This window comes from Marmota flaviventris, chromosome 2 (genome assembly GCF_047511675.1).
Source record: "Marmota flaviventris isolate mMarFla1 chromosome 2, mMarFla1.hap1, whole genome shotgun sequence".
Taxonomy (NCBI): Eukaryota; Metazoa; Chordata; class Mammalia; order Rodentia; family Sciuridae; genus Marmota; species Marmota flaviventris.
In genome coordinates, this window is record NC_092499.1 from 92,886,414 (window position 1) to 92,903,996 (window position 17,583).

General features: G+C 37.5%; 1 protein-coding gene and 1 long non-coding RNA gene across 5 annotated transcripts in view; one reads left to right on the plus strand and one right to left on the minus strand.

The window, feature by feature from the left end:
* Nucleotides 1-8,254, minus strand: part of LOC114085027 (uncharacterized) — a 117,764-nt gene extending 109,510 nt beyond the window's left edge. For both annotated transcript variants that reach the window (XR_011706667.1, XR_003581383.2), the window contains exon 1: nucleotides 8,118-8,254. This is a non-coding gene — a long non-coding RNA (uncharacterized lncRNA). The remainder of the gene's footprint in view (nucleotides 1-8,117) is intronic.
* A 55-nt stretch (nucleotides 8,255-8,309) lies between these two features.
* Nucleotides 8,310-17,583, plus strand: part of Ctdspl2 (CTD small phosphatase like 2) — a 77,068-nt gene continuing 67,794 nt past the window's right edge. The window contains exons 1-2 of one of the 3 annotated variants that reach the window (XM_071608209.1): nucleotides 8,312-8,448; nucleotides 16,571-16,661. The gene's annotated coding sequence lies outside the window, so the exon portion shown is untranslated. Of the gene's footprint in view, nucleotides 8,449-16,570; nucleotides 16,662-17,583 lie in introns of all 3 variants that reach the window. The other 2 variants (XM_071608210.1, XM_027925910.2) reach the window with 2 other exon arrangements.

The following is a 17,583-nucleotide window of genomic DNA, read 5'->3' on the forward strand; positions in this document are numbered from 1 at the left end:
AGAAGCTTGTGGGGGAGAGAGAGGCTTGTGGAAAGCCGGTGGTGGCAGTTGAGGCTCTGAGGGTTTTTCCTGAGAGGCTGTTTTGTTTGGCGTGTGTGGTTCTAAAAATAAAGTTAGTTTCTTTTGACAAGTGGCTCCTGATTGTGCCCAGCCAGACTGCGGCATGGCTCCATGGCAGAGCACTTGCCTAGCATGTGTGAGGCACTGGGTTCGATTCTCAGCACTGCATTTAATAAACAGAAGAAAGGTCCATCAGTAACTAAAGAAAATTTTTGAAAAATAGTATATGACTGAGATACTTTATATTATTTTCTTTTGTACTAAATCTGATATTTAGTATGTATATTTACATTTATAGCACTTTTCAATTTGGTCACTAAGTTGTCACTGGAAATATACACATTTAGAAGTCATAATACTTATAAATGAATAAGTAAATTACATTATTTATATTCCAAGGATACTTAAAAATTTTCCAATAACTGAATCAAGTACTAATTTTTTTACTTTACTTTTTAGGGCAACTTAAGGTTCATGGCAAAATTCAGTCAAAAGTACAGAGTTCCCACATGACCCCCTTTCTAGACATACACATAGAACATCCTCACCATGGATATTTTGCACCAGTGTACAATGTTTGTTACAATTAATGAATCAACATTGAAACATTCTCAAAAGTTTTTGTGTTGGACATTCCACAGGTTTGGACAAATATATCAAGATATGTATGCAGGATGTTTCACTTCCATAAAAATCTCTGTGCTTCACCTATTCCTCCTTCCTTATCCCTAAATTCCTGGAAATCACTTATCTTTTTTTTTTTTTTAATTTATTTCTTACATACATGACAATAGTGGAATGCATTACATTCATAATTATCCATTCACAGCACAATTTTTTGTAACTGTATATAGAGTATGTTCAAGCCAAATTATGCCATTATACATGAGCTCTCTTATTATTTTTTTTTTTTGGATCACAATTCTTAATACACCTTTATACCACAATTTATCATATCTCTTTTAGAAAAAAAATTTGTAGTTGTAGATGGACAGAATGCCTTTATTTTATTTGTTTGTTTATGTGGTGCTGAGGATTGAACCCAGTGCCTCATGCATGCTAGGCAAGTGCTCTGCCACTGAACTATAGACCCAGCCCCCACTTATCTTTTTATTATCTTTAAATTTTGCAGAAGTAGCCTTTTTAGATTGCTTTTTAGTTACATGCATTTAACATTCTCCCATATCTTTTTTTGAAATTTGTTTTTTTTTTTTTTGGTTGGTTGGTTGGTTGGTTTTTGTGGTGCTGGGGATTGAACCCAGGGCCTTGTGCATGTGAGGTAAGCACTCTACCAATTGAGATATATCCCCAGCCCCCATGACTTTTTTTTTATGGCTTGATAACATATTTTTAACTGAATAATATTCCATTATCTGCATCTACCATAGTTTCTTTATCTAGATGACCTATTCAAGGCCATCTTCATTGTTCAAAGTTTTGGAGATTATGAACAAAACTGCTATAAATATTCATGTGTAGGTTTTTGTATGGACATAACTTTTCAGCTCATTTGAGTAAATACTAAGGAAAAATATATTAGTGGATAACATACACATAAAAATTTCCATATTTACTAATAAAAATACAATTATGTAAAGTGTACAATTCAGTGGCATTAAGTATGTCAAAATGTATAACTATAATCATTATCTAGTCTAAGAACTTTTACAACACCCCAAATGGGAATCTCATATATTTTTAAATTTAATTAAATAAAATTTAAAAATTTAGTTACTCAGTCACACAAGTGTTTCAAGTATTCAGTAGCCATATTGACTAGTGAATATTGAATACTGCAGGTCTAGAGAGAGTTAGAGGATGAGGAAATAACAAATACAAAGACTTTAAAGAGGAATGCCTTTTTCCAAAACACAGTTAGTTGGTCATTATGACTAATATAAACAGCAAGAGGTAGGGAATGTGGTCAATGAAGTAGCTTGTTTATGTGTCATAGTGACAGCTTTAGTTTTTATTTTAATTTTTTCGTGGTACTGGGGTAAGATAATGCTAAGTTAGCCAATCCCAAAAAACCAAATGCCAAATGTTTCCTGTGATATAAGGAGGCTGATTCATAGTGGGGTAGGGAAGGGGAGGAATAGATGAACTCTAGATAGGGCAGAGGGGTGGGAGGAGAAGGGAGGGGGCACTGGGGGTTAGAAATGATAGTGGAATGTGATGGACATTATTACCCTAAATACATGAATGAAGACACAAATTGGTGTGAATATACTTTGTATACAACCAGAGATATAAAAAATGTGCTCTATATGTGTAATATGAATTGTAATGCCTTCCACTGTCATATATAAATTTAAAAAATTTATTTTAAAAAAGTCCAGAGCCTTGTGCATGCTTGGTAAGTGCTCTACAACTGAGGGATATCCCCCCAACCCCTAGATTTTAGGAGTGGTGGAAAACTTTTAAATGTTAATTGATCACTGGCTACTGTGTTGAAAGATTGAAGAGGTTCAGGAGTGAAGCAGAAATACTTTAACATTGCTGGTGAGAGAAGAAGGTTATTGAACTAGGGAGGTAGCTGAGGCGATGAGAAGTATCTGTAGGGGATTGGTTCCAACAATCCCCAGGGAAGGATGCCAAAATTCATGTGTGCTTAAGACCCTTGTATAAAATGGCCTACTATTTTCACATAATCCACACATTTCCTCCTATGTACATGATTTTTAAAAATATCTATCATCTATCTATTTATCTATCTATCATGCTAGGGATGGAACCCAGATCCTCAGGCATGCCAGTCAAATACTCTATTACTGAGCTATATGCCCAGCATCCTACCCCCACCAATTTATTTTTGAGATGGGGGGGGTCTCACTGTCACCTAGGCTAGTCTTGAACTCCTAGACTTAAGTGATATTCTCACCTCAGCCTCCCAAGTGGTTTGAAGTACAGGTATGCACCACATACTCCCTGCTCTCCAGTATACTTTTTGTCATCTCTAGACTACTTATAATAATTGATACACTATAAATGCTATATAAATAGTTGATATCCTGTGGAATTTAATGGAAAATGACAAAAAACCTAAAAGTATGGGCGTAAGTTTTTTGAATAAAGAGTTGAATCCATTGGATGTAGGATATGTAGATATGGAGGGATAATTTTATTTTGAAAGTTGAGTTTATTATACTTTCTAATGGATTATACATGGTTATGCAAAAGGAAAAAACTGCATTTATTTATTTATTTACTTCAGTACTAGGGATTCATCCCATAGGCACTCTACCACTGAGTTACATCCCCAGCCCTTTTCCTTTTTTGAGATAGGGTCTGGGTAAGGTGCTGAAGCTGGCCTTAAACTTGTGGTCTAGTTCTCTTGCCTCAGCATCCCAATTGAGTGGGATACAGGTGTGCACCACCACACCTGGAAAAACTGCATTTATTAAGGTGGGAAACACAGAGGGAGAAACAAGTTTAAGGGAAAAGTTTACAAAGTTTCAGATGGCCACTGCCATCAAGTAATTACAATATTAAGGCAAAATAACAGTTCTGATATTTTTATATTTAATATTTTTGCCTTAGTGAGTTGAAAGAATAATAAAAGCATACATCATACAGATAGAATATAATTCTGAATTATGATGAAATATATTCCTTATATTTCAAATACAAGATAAATATATTCTGGTATTAGGGTTCTCTAGAGGAATAGAACCAGCAGGATATGTATGATTATAAAAGGGGATTTATTAGATTGGTTTACATGATCAGAAGCTGGACAGTCCCACAATAGCCACCTGTATACCAGCAAGCTGACAGAACTAGTAGTGGCTCAGTTCTAGATGATTGTTTAGGAAATAATTATAAACAGGAGAGACTAATGATACAACCTCAGTCTGAGTATGAAGGTCTGAAAGCCTCTGGACAATCACTGGTCAGAGTACACGTTGGAAGAGTGAAGAAGCTGGACTCTGATGTACTTGATGGCCACAGCAAATAGGGTACCTGATCAAGGAAACTATAGCTCACACCCACAGGGCTTCCTCCTCCTTCTGTCTTTTGTTCCAAATGGGCCCCCAGCCATTTGAACAGTGCTGCCCATGTTCAGGGGAAAGGTCTGAGCTGTCCTTCTCCATTTGTGGTCCCACATCTGTAAACACCATCATAGAATCACTCAGAAGCCTCTTAATCCTTGGCAACTCTTAATCCAATCAAGTTGACAATGAAAGTTGATCATTGCACATTCATAGGTGAAATACTTTGGACCAAAATTGTGTTGGATTTCATTTTGGGGGGGGGTGGGTTTGGAATACTTGCATATGTACACTTGAGAGGTATCTTGGAGATGGGACCCCAGTCTAAGCACAAACTTTGTGTTCCGCATTTTTAAAAGATATTTTTTAGTTTTAAGTGGATGCAATATCTTTATTTTACATTTATGTGGTGCTGAGGATCGAACTCAGTGCCTCAAGCATGTTAGGTGAGCACTCTACCACTAGGCCACAACTCCAGCCCATTTTCCACATTTTTATTGGTGCATAATTATACATAACGGTGGGATTTGTTACATACTTGTACATGCACATGATATAACAATTTCACCAATATCATTCCCTCATTTTCCTCCTGCCTCCATTCTCCTAATCCCTTTCCTCTACTCTATTGCTCTCGCCTGACCCACCTTTCTTTTCCTTTTTCCTCTCTGCTTCCACATGTGAGAGAAAACATATGACCTTTGACTTCCTGAGTTTGGCTTATTTCACGTAACACAATGTTCTCAAGTTTCATTCATTTTCCTGCAAATGACATAATTTTATTCATCTTTATTACTGAAAAAACCTCCACTGTGTATATATAGCACATTTTCTTTATCCATTCATCCATTGACACGTAGGTTGGTTCCAGAGTTTGTGATTGTGAATTGTGCTGCTATAAATATGAGTATGTTTGTATCACTATAGTATGCTGACCTTTAATTCTTTAGGATAAATACTGATGAGTGATATACCTGGGTGATATACTGGTTCCATTTCTAGTCTTTTGAGGCATCTCCGTACTGACTTCTATAGTGGTTGTACTACTTTATAATCCCAGCAACAGTATAAAAGTATTCCTTTTTCTCCACAACCTCTCCAGTATTTATAATTATTTGTATTCTTGATTGCTGCCATTCTAACTGGAGGTCAAATCTCAGTAAACATGAAATTTATGTATCTCATTTATATACCATATATATATGTATATTCTTTTTCTTTGTTGTGGTGTATGTAGTTTTGGAAATTTAACCTAGGGTACTCTACCACTGCACTACGTACCCATCCCTTTCGTTTTGAGACAGGTCTCACTAAGTTGTCAAGGTTGGTCTTGAACTGTGATCCTCCTGCTTCAGCCTCTGGAGTTGCTGGTATTAAAGGAGTGTGCCACTGCACCTGGCCTTCATATACATCTTATACACATATTTTGTAGGCAATTTTATACAATATTTTTTAGCATGCCTACCTGCAATTTGTGTGCCTGAATTTTGACTGTGACTCATTATATGAGATCAGGTATGGAATTTTCCACTTTTGGTGTCATGTGGTACTCAAAAAATTTTGGATTTTGAAGCATATCTTATTTTGGATTAGGGATGCTCAAGCTGAACCTTGGAATAAAGGACCTACTGAAAAACTGTTCAAGATCTGAGATATTTGTAGTGCATTACTTTATGAATAACCTATTTCATTAGTATTTTCATACAGTAGTAGTTTTGAATAGTTCAAAAAGCTGCATGCTACTAGTTTTTCATTTTTTTCCGGTTGCCACTGCTTTGAATATAAATAAACTTCATACTTTTAAAAAAACTAGAATTCTTTAGACTATTAGTTTAAAATCTTGGACACGGTTAGTATTTAAACTTAATGATATTGGGGCTGGGGATGTGGCTCAAGCGGTAGCGCGCTAGCGTGGCATGCGTGCGGCCCAGGTTCGATCCTCAGCACCACATACAAAGATGTTGTGACCGCTGAAAACTAAAAAAAAAAAAAAAAAAAAAATTAAAAAAAAACCTTAATGATATCAACAACTACCATTTAAGGAGCAAGGAAAGAACCTTGCTAAGAGTTTTTTATAGACTCAATAGAATTTCACAACAATGTACTTAGATTTTGGAGGAAAGCGTCTAGTAGAGACCACTGAAGTAAATGATAGCTAAGATGAAAAACAAATATTTTAAAGTGTTAAACAAGCTGGGTATCATGAGGCAAGCCTGTAATTACAGACTTGTGGGGTTAAGGAAGGAGGACTACAAATTCAAAGTCAGCCTGGGCATCTTAGCAAGACCCTATCTCGAAATAAAAAATGGTAGAGGGCCAAGAACCACAATAAACAAACCAACCACCTTAACAAAACTAACAATGGTAACAACATTGTCAGAGGTTGTGTAAAGAGCAGAGTGGGATCTGAGCCCCAGTTGTCTTACTAGTGGGTATGCTTCTCTCTCCCCCCTCTATTTCTCTTTCATTTCAGTGTCTTCAACTGAAAGTGTGGGGGACAAATAGCACCCATTCTGACTATCTCACATGGTTGTAGGGGAGAATAAAATGCATATAAAAGTGTTTTGTTAATGGCATATGTTAGGAATATGAAGGTGTGAATAATTTCTTCTTGGAGGATCCCCTCCCCCAAATTTTAAATTTTCACTTCATTTAAAAATAACTTCAGTAATTAATGGGGGTAATTGTTTAGTTTCCATACTATTGCCTTCCACCATACACACTGGATAACCAGTAATTATTTAATTTCAGGAATTAACTTGTGGATTTTTGCTAGTTCTATGAGCTGTATATCATTGGCTCTCAATCAAGTTACATTCAAAACATTTTTGTACTGGAACTACTTAGGGTGCAAATGGATTCTGTAATATATAAGATTTTCAAAAGACAATCACCTACTTCACATTTTGAAATAGAAGCAATCATATTCACTAGGGTATGTTATCTAGCCTTACCTCTCAGTCTCCTCTGTGGTTACTACCTTCCCCCACAGCCCAAATCCTCTTTCCCTGAGCACAATTACTTCCCCAATTGCTCTACACAATCTCTTTGGACTTTTCCGTCAGTTGTTTCCTTGCAACACTAACTTTTCCTTTATGTATTACTTAGATATCACCTTACAAAAGGCTTTATAGACCCCCTTGTGGACACCCTCACGTGCCCCTACAAGCCTGGCATTGCAGTCCTTGTAGTAACCTTATTACACTGTTTTTAAATAGTTTGTCTTCTTCAATAGACTGTTAATTCTGGAACGGTAGCGTCCATGTTTGCCTTTTTCATTGTTTTATCCCTCGTACCTAGTATTTTTTCAACAAATAAGTTCTTGACGGAATAATGAGAGTAGCTTGGCGTTTTAGACCGAAGATAATGCTCTCCAGCTAATAGGCTTGGTTTTCTGATATTCCACTGATTGAATACTCCTGTTGATACTTTTTCTCTTTTTTGGAGCTACCTAGGATTCCAAGTGGGAACCCATTTGTCTGAAAGATTGAGTTCTCAGTCTGTAGAACTACCGCCAACAATGTATGGAATCGAAGGACAGGAATTTAACGACTGATCCAGGAGCGACTGTTATGCCTTCTAGGCAGTGAGCAGGAAAGAGGACCATCAGGAGTCACCAAAATCACAGGAAAGGAATAAGACTAGCTCTTTCCTGCCCTCGCGGAGAACTCAGCACAAACTACCTCCTCCAGCGCGCCAAGCCGTTAGTCCCGCCCGGTCCAACTCGGCTCCACCCATCTGGCGCGCCCACCACCACTAAACCCTAGCCGCCAGGGTGCGCGACGCATTCCTAAGCCCCGCCTTCTGGGCGAGGGCGCGCTCCCCCTCCCAGCTCGGCCGTAAGCAGTTCCGTTAGCAGCGGGAGGAAAAACCGTCCTCTGCGTCCCCGCCTCTCCGCTCCTAACGCTTTACTCCCTACTCCCCCTGCGACCACTACACAGCCGGCTACGGAGGCCCCTAAAGTACAAACATCCCCCTTGCCCTGGCGTATACTGATAAGTTTTGTCCTTATTCCATTCGGTCCTAAGGTATTGTATTCATTTTTTGTCAAGAATCTAGACTCACGAGTTTCTTCTGGCGTCAGGAACTTAACCTCTTCACGGAAGTAAAAGTCGAACCCTCCAACCCCCTCAGCTGTGGCCGCCTGCATTCCTTCCCTCCCGCCTCAAGGAATTGTGGAGGGAGGGGGAGGAGAAAGTCATAGCGCCTGCGCGGGGAGGCCGCTTTTCATCCGGGTCCCTGTCCGTGCGGTGCAGCAGGTCGGTAGGCGGGAAATGGCGACTGGCTGAAGGAGCTGGTTCTGTTGCTGCTGTGGGCTAAGCGCGAAAGACACCCCACACTGCGCATTCGGGACCATCGCCGGAGCCTGAGGACACTTCTCTGTCGTCACAGTTAGGTAATCCCTTTCGTCCAGACGTTGCCGCTGCTCCCAACCTTAGTCCTCCTCTTCCAGGGCCGTCTGCCGGGATCTCCTCCCCTTCTCAACCCGGTCCTTCAGTGGGTCCAGCGCATTGGTATGCATGCACTATTGGCGCTTCGTACGTCCGCTGTGTGGAGCCGCTTTTTCGTGGACTTTCCCCTGGGAACGGAAAAGAGCTCACTTCCCGCCAGCTTCAGCTCTTAGGCTGCGGCCTGTGTTGTGATTTCTGGGGTTAGATTTCACTTCGCTACCCACCCCCACCCCGATCTCACGTTCTTAGCCTCCAACCCTGTGGTTCCTCTGGGTAATTAAGTTAGAAGATCACCATTTCTAACCCTCCTGACCCACCCTGTGTTTTCGGTATTTAATTCTGTTTTAGTAGGGTCCTTTTAGGGGGGCGTTGCTCTACCTCACTTCTTATAAACACCTTTTGAGAATCTGGAAGAAGGGATTTCACTAAGTTCTGTTTATCTTGTGTACTGTTAAAATGTTGACATTCTTTTTCAAATCAAGAGTGGTAATAAAGAACTGCTCTTGTGCGGGGTATCTGGTTTCCATAGTGGTCAGTTACGGGCGAATCTTATACTTAATATTCTCTGTTTTCTTTGGGTATCAAATACCTTTGTGAATGTTTACTGTTGCATCTTGAACAGAATTCTGTGGTAAATAATTGCATAGGTAAATCGTGTTTATTTACTTCTCACCCTAGTGGTAGCTGAATGTGTGAATGATGTTAAGCACTTTAGAGTACCTTAGGGAAGCCTAAAGAGATACTGCTCGTAAACTTCCCTAAGATCCTGAAATGAAATGTTCTTAGTAGATGTTCCTCCAAGGCAGGGATTTATCTTTATAATGCTAGTAAAGCAATACTAAGATTATTGCTCTACGTGGATATACAAATTAGTGACTTGAAATGATAGATTTATCTGCATAATTTTCAGATTGTAGATTGCTTAATGTTCCAACTCACCATTCTTTGCCAAGTTTTACATTTTTATTTGTAAGTCCAGCTGTTTTTTTTTTTAAACAAAAGCAGGAAAATGGCAAATTAATGCTAGTTTTATACTCATTCTTTCTTTTTAAATTTTTTTTTTTTTTTTACCACGAATCAAACTAAGATTAAAAATAGTTCATATTTTATGTTAGTTGATTTACAACTCAAAAAGCTTTCAGTTCTGGAGGTTCCACTTACAGAACTTCACTACAGTTAGCATGCTATTAGGATTGAATGTCAGTAATTAGTAGAAATATGCAAACATCATTGTAGCCTTCTTTTGGTAGACTTTGCCCAAGGTCATAAAGAAAGTCAAGTCTTTTACTACAGTGAGTGGAACCTCTTAACTTTTCTAGGACCAATTGAAAAGAGGATGGAAGTGGAGAAGTGGGCTTGTTGGATACTTGTCAAATCGTTTTGTTTAAAAAATGGAGCCAAATGTGTGACTTAACAGGATCTTAAATAAGGAGTCTAGTGTTGGCTTTTTTTGTATTTTAGTGATCTTTTGGGGTAAGTTTTTGATAAAATTTGTTTTACAGGTAACAGTGAGCATTGCAGGCTATGCCTTCAAGAATTTTTCTAAACTGTTGAGTACTACATTCATTCAGTACTTATGCCTTTTTTTTGTGGTACCCAGAATCAGACTTGGCCTCTTGCATGCTAGGCAAGTGTTCTGCCTCTGACCTACACTCCCCAGCCCTTTTAAAAATTTTATTTTGAGACAGTCACCCTAAATTGTCCAGGCTGCTCTTGAACTTGTGATTCTCCTGCCTCAGCTTCCCAAGTGGCTGGAATCATAGGCATGCATACTTATGTGCTCTTTCAATACTTTTTTTTCAGCATGGATTGAAAGGATGTAAAAGTTAAGTGGTATAGTCCTTAACCTTGTGGACTTGTGGTTATGTACAAATTCTAAGTAGCATTGGTATATTTTACAATATTTCATTCTACTCAATGTTTCTTGGGTGTTTTATTTCAGCTAGTAATATTATTTTAAGAAATTAAGGCTGGGTGGGATGGAGTATGTCTGTAATTCCAGCAATTTGGGAGTCTGAGGCATGAGGATCACAGGTTGGAGACCAGCCTTAACAACTTAGCAAAGCCCTAAGCAGTCTCAAAATAAAAAATAAAAACGGGGTGGGGATGTGGCTCAATGATAGAGCACCGCTGGATTCAATTCCCAGTACTAAAAAAAGAAATAATTAATAATTGGTGAAGTTTTATCTTTTCCCATTTGATCTAGCTGATTCCAAGTTTGTGATTTTGGTCAAGTGACTTCTTCATGAGATCATTGACATATAATCGTTCTAATTCTTGTTAAAGAAACTTGGACCTAGCTGGTCATGATGGTGCACACCTGTATTCCCAGTGATGTGGGAGGCTAGGCAGGAGGATCATACATAAGTTTAGGGTCAGGTTCAGCAATTTAACGAGGCCCTAAATAATTTTGCAAGATTGTCTCTAAAAAATTAAAAAATAAAAATAAAAAGGGTTGGAGTGTGGCTCAGTAGTAAAGTGCCTCTTGATTCAATCCCTAGCACCAAGAAGGAAAAAAAGAAAGAAACTTGGACCTGTTATTTAAAAAAAAGATATACTAGACTCAAGACTAAAAAATACAGAATTAATTGCTGGATGAATAAAGTCGTATTGAATTATCTTAGTCGTAGGAGACTGTTTTGGATTAATGTGGTAAAAAATAAAGTGATTTGGGCTGAATTGTGGCTCAGTGGTAGAACACTTGCCTAGCATGTGTGAAGCACTGGGTTCGATCTCAGCACAGTATATAAATAAATAAAATAATAAAGTCCATTGACAACTAAGAAAACACTAAAAATAAAAAATAAAGTGATTTGCCAGAATTTGAAAAAAGCAGTATCTAATTCTGTAGGTATGTTTCTTTGAAAGCATAAAATGGTAAAGACTCCTTAAGTCATGTATATCAAATATGCTGAGAGAACCTCCTATATGGTGTGCCTTTGTGTAATTTGTATGAGTAGTTTAAAAAGTTACCTAGGGCTGGAGTTGATGTAGCTCAGTGGTAGAACACTTGCCTAGCATGTGTGAGGCACTGGCTTCTTTCTCAGCACTGCATATGAATAAATAACAATGGAATCCCATCAACAATGAAAAAAACATTAAAAGAAAAAAGTTACCTAACCATTTTAAACAGGATTGGCTCTGGAGGATCATTTGCTCTACTTTGAGGATGAGGGTATTTAACAGATATGACACCTATTTTAAAACTAGACAATTGCAATTTTAGTTTTCACTTAAAAGACACTTGCCCTGGGGCATATTTCTAGCCAGGATATAAATTTGCTAATGACTATATGACTACATTAACTTTTAATTTAAACTCAACTAAATTGTAATTGGAACTACATTACAAATAAGTAGACTAGCTGGTTGAGGTGTGGTATAACTTGTGAATTGCAAGTGCCCAGTTTATTTTGTGTCTAGTGTCTAATGGAATTCTTTTGAAAATGCACTGTTTAAAATTACAAATTCAGGGGTTGGGGTTGTGGCTCAGTGGTAGAGCGTTTGCCTGGCATGTGTGAGGCGTTGGGTTCGATTCTCAGCACCCCATAAATAAAGGCTCATCAACAACTAATATACATTGATTTTTTTTTTTTTTTTGTACTGGGGATTAAACCCAGGGGCATTTTACCACTGAGCTACATCCCAGCCCTTTTTAATTTTGAAACAGGGTTTCCCCAATGTGCTTAGGGCCTTGCTAAGTTGCTGTAGCTGATCCTGAACTTATGATCCTCCTGCCTCAGTCTCCCTAGGCACTGGGATTACAGACATGTGCTACTGTCCAGCACTTACCATATTAAACTTGATGTCAGACAGTTGAGGGTTCAGAGACAACAAAACATAGGAAAGTTAAGTTAATATACTGGCTGTTACTAGGAGAGTTGTGCAATGTAGGAGTGTTTTCTAGAAAAGACAGACATAATGGGGGTAGAATCATAGTGAGTAGCTTGGGCCTCTTGGAGTCTTTGGCAATTTTGTAAATCTGGCAGTAAGGAATGGTGAGACTTAGTGTGGCCCTTATGTGAATCACAAGACATTACAAAAAATGTAATTTTTTTTTTTTTTTGTACTGGGGGTTGAACCCAGACGTGCTTAACCGCTGAGCCACATCCCCAGTTCTTTTTTATTTTTAATTTTGAGACAGAATCTCACTAAGTTGTTAGGGCCTTGTTAAATTGCAGAGGCTGGTCTTGAACTTGGGATCTTCCTGCCTCAGCCTCCTGAGCTGCTGGAATTATAGGCATGCACCACCACCCTGTCACAAACATAGAATTTTTTTTTAAATTTTTTTTTTTGTTGCACATGGACACAACGCCTTTATTTTGTTTATTTATTTTTATGTGGTGCTGAGGTTTGAACCCAGTGCCTCACACATGCTAGGCAAGCGCTCTACCACTGATCCATAACCCCAGCCCACAAACATAGAATTTTAACATCAGTTCACAATGGACCATTTGACTCTGTTAGGGGCTTCATATGTAAAGGAATTATGTTTTTATATATTGAATAAAAGGAATTATGTCTAGAGTTCTAGCAGTCAGGCTTTCATGTTAGTTGTCCAAACACAAGGAAATGTGTTTATTGCTGTTGGTTAAAGAAATATAAAACAATATACTAGTAAAAAGGCATTTGAATACTTCAGAAATAATTGGGATTAAAGTTTATTAATAGCAGTTTGTATAGTTCAGGAAACTTTCTTCTAGGATGAAAACTTAATGGAGAAATTAGGAAACAAAAAAAGCAATGAAGTTGTTTAAAATAAATCTTAAGACCCTGTTAGTGGGGCTGTGGTTGTAAGTGGTAAAGTGCTTGCCTAGTATGTGTGAGGCACTGGGTTCAATCCTCAGCATCACATTCAAAAAGTAAATAAAGATATAAAAAATACAATAACATTATTAAAAAAAAAAAGACCCTGTTAGCAGCATAACCTGATATTTTATAAGTTTCTCATGTTGACTAATGAATGTAATCTTTTGGTAGGAATTTAAAGTATGCTTTATTAAAAGACATATACTGGGCTGGGGTTGTAGCTCAGTGGTTGAGTACTTGCCTCACATTCATGATGCACTGGGTTCATTCCTCAGCACCACATACAAAAATAAATAAATAAAACAAAGATATTGTGTCCATATACAACTAAAAAATTTTTTTTTTTAAAAAGAGAATATACTACTGGTTAAATATTCGGGACACACAAAAATGTTTTTTAAGAGGTAAATATTAGGGGCTGGGATTATGGCTCAGTGGTAGAGTACTTGCCTAGCATGTGTGAGGCCCAGGGTTCAAGGCTCAGCACCACATATAAATAAAATAAAGGTCCATTTACAACACATACATATATACATATATGAGGTAAATGTGATTATTTGCTGTAGTAATAATTTTTTCCTGGTTATCCCCAAATATGTATGATTATTCTATTGAATTAGGTTAACTATCTCTTATTAACCTTATAAATATCTGCTTTGGTGTATTTTGTTAAATTAAAATACTTATGTAATCCCTTCATTTCAAAATTTTCTTTCTCTTTTTATTTTTTTTTAATGTCCTTTTTTCTGGTTTTTTTTTTTTTTTTTTGGTACTAGGGATTGAACTGGGTATATTTTGAGACAGGGCCTCACCAAGTTGGCTGGTCTGGAACTTGTGAACCTCTTGGTTCTCATGCTTCTGGGTTTATGGGCATGTGTTACCAAAATCCTTCAATTTCCTGATGTGCAGATAAAAATTATTTTTAAAGAAAACATTCGGCCTTTGGTTTTTTAGAATTGGCTTGCTTCACTTAGCATTACATTCTCCAACTTCATCCATTTACCTGCAAATGCCATGATTTTTTTCTCTTTTAATGCTGAGTAATGTTCCATTGTGTATATATACCAAAGTTTCCCTATCCATTCATCTACTGAAGGGCATCTAGGTTAGTTCCATAATTTAGCTATTGTGAATTGTGCTGCTGTAAACATTGATATGGCTGTGTCCCTGTAATATGCTGTTTTTAAGTCCTTTGGATATAAACTGAGGAGTGGGATAACTAGGTAAAATGGTGGTTCCATTCCCAGTTTTCCAAGGAACCTCCATACTGCTTTCCATATTGGCTGTACTATTTTGCAGTTCCACCAGCAATGTATGAGTATGCCTTTTCCCCCCACATCCTAGCCAACACTTATTGTTGTTTGTATTCTTGATAGCTGACATTCTGATTGGAGTGAGATGAAATTTTAGAATAGTTCTGATTTGCATTTCTCTAATTGCTAGAGATGTTGAACATTTTTTCATGTTTGTTGATTGATTGTATATCCTCTTGTGATAAGTGTCCGTTCAGTTCCTTGGCCCATTTATTGATTGGGTTATTGTTATTTATTTTTTTGGCGTTAAGGTTTTTGAGTTCTTTATATATCCTAGAGATTAGTGCTCTATCTGATGTGCTTGTGGTAAAGATTTGCTCCCATTCTGTAGGTTCTCTATTCACCTCACTGATTGTTTCTTTTGCTGAGAAGAAGCTTTTTAGTTTGAATCCATCCCAAAAAACCAGAGGCTAAATATTTTCTTTGATATGAGGATGCTGACTCATAATGGCTATGGGGGGAGTGTGTGTGGAGGGGCATAGGAGGCAAGGGGGAACTTTAGATAGGGCAAAGGAAAGGCAGGGGAAAGGGGGGCAAGGGGTTAGGAATGATGGTGGAATGAGTTAGACATCATTACCCTAAGTACATGTATGAAGACATGAATGGTGTGAAAATACTTTGTGTACGATCAGTGACTTGAAAATTTGTGCTCTATATGTGTAATATAAAATGAATTACATTCTGACATCATGTATAACAAATTAGAATAAATAAATAATTTAATAGAAATTATTTTTAAAATACTTACAATCACATTTAAGAAAATTATTAGTTATTTATGGACCTTTATTTATTTATTTGTTTATATGTGGGTCTGAGAATTGAACCCAGTGCTTCACACATGCTAGGCAAGCGTTCTACCACTGAGCCACAACCCCAGCCCTATAATCACATTTTAAACAGTCATATACCCCAACACCAGCAGGGATATGCTTTTTTTTTGGGGGGGGGGGTGTACCTGGGATTGAACTCAGGAGCACTCAACCACTGACTGAATCACATCCCCAGCGCTATTTTGTATTTTACTTAGAGACAGGCTCTCACTGAGTTGCTCAGTGCCTCACTTTTGCTAAGGCTGGCTTTGAACTCGGGATCCTCCTACCTCAGCCTCCTAAGCCATTGAGATTATAGGTGTGCGCCACAGTGCCTGGCTAGGGATATGCTTTTTAATTTTCTCATACATTTTCTTTTTGGGGGGAGGTGTCATACTGGGGATTGAACACAGAGCTTCACATGTGCTGGACAAGTGCTCTACCACTGAGCTACATCCCCAGCCCCTTAATTTTCCTTTAGTAATAGTAAACGAGAGAACTTCTATTATAGAATTATGATTATACTAATTCTTAGATAGTAATTCAAGTAAAAATTTACTTTTTATAAACATTGTCTTCCTCAATTTCGTTCCAGTACTCCTCTTTTTCTCTAGCCAGTATTGGCCTAGCGATTGAGCCCAGGGGCACTTTAACACTGAGCTATATCCCCAGCCCTTTTTATTTATTTTGAGACAGGGTCTTACACTGTGTTGCCCAGGCTGGCCTAGAACTTGTAATTCTCCTGCCTCAGCTTCCTGAGTATCTGGGATTACAGTTGTGCCACGTTGTGCCCAGTATCACATATGGAAGTTTTTATTGAAAAGGTATAAAAAAAAAAAAAAAAAAAAAAAAAACGAAGGAAAATTCTGCTAAAATTAAGTTTGATTTTTTTAATCTAAAGAATTATTTGTTGATACATCCAGTTAGTATATTAAAATTTGTATATAGGTGAGTCCACTTAAGAAAAAATCGTGCACATTCTGTAGAAAAGAAATAATATGGTTAGAAATAGTAACTTGTGTCAAGTTGCCTGTCAGCTTGTTGAGAAAAAGAGTGAAGTGTAGTACTTAGTTCTTATGAATTATGATCTATATTCTTGCTAAAATAATGTTTTTCTTTTTTTCTTTTTTGAGATGGGGTCTCGCTCTGTTGCCCAGGCTGGCCTTGAACTCCTGAGCTCAAGCGATCCTCCTGCCTGAGCCTCTTGAGTAACTGGGATCACAGGTGGGACTGTACCTGGCTAATATTTTATTTGGTTTTATTTATTTTTTGCAGTATTGGGGATTGAACCCAGAGACACTCTACCACTGATCTGCACCCTTAGCCTTTATTTTTTATTTTGAGACAGAGTCTCCTTATGTTACCCAGGCTAAGCATGTACTTGAAATCCTCTGGCCTGGGCAAGTAACTGGAATTACAGGTGCATACCACTGTGCCAAGCCTAACATTTTATTTTAAAATATTATTGGAATGAATTTTCTTACACATGGCTTTTTTTTTTTTTTTTGTAAAATGTTATGTTAATTTTTACAAAATTATGTTCAGTGGATATAGTTAAAACAATCTCCAAATTATTGCTCTATTAAAACTTAGGTTACAGAAGTACAAATATCTCATTGTGTCCATAATAAATACTGACTTTTCCCTAATGGTATTTTTGATAAGGACATATGATTTTAAATTGGGGTGCTAAAAGTAGTACTTAAAAACAGGGGGCTGGGTCTTTTGCTCAGTGGTAGAACAACAGTGGTGAAGCATGCAAACGGTCCTGGTTTTGATCCCTAGCATTGCAAAAAATAAGAAAAGAAAAACCTATCTGAATGACTACCTTACTATGTATTTTTAGTGATCAACTGAATGATGTCATCTTTTTAAAAATCAATATGTATTTACATAGTTTTTTAGTCATCAGTAGTCTAATAGCCCACATATTGTTTTTCTAGAGAAAATAAATCAATCATGGTTTTAGAAAAATCACTTTTTTGTGTTGTTGTTCATTGAAAGAAACTTGGAGGGGGAACCCTCCCATAATTTTTTCAGCCTAACTTAGCAGCTCTTTTATTCTTGATATAGTTTCTACATTTTGCCAGATGTTTTTGATTTATTTTGTAGTTTCTGAAGAAGCCTATATTATTAACTAATAAGA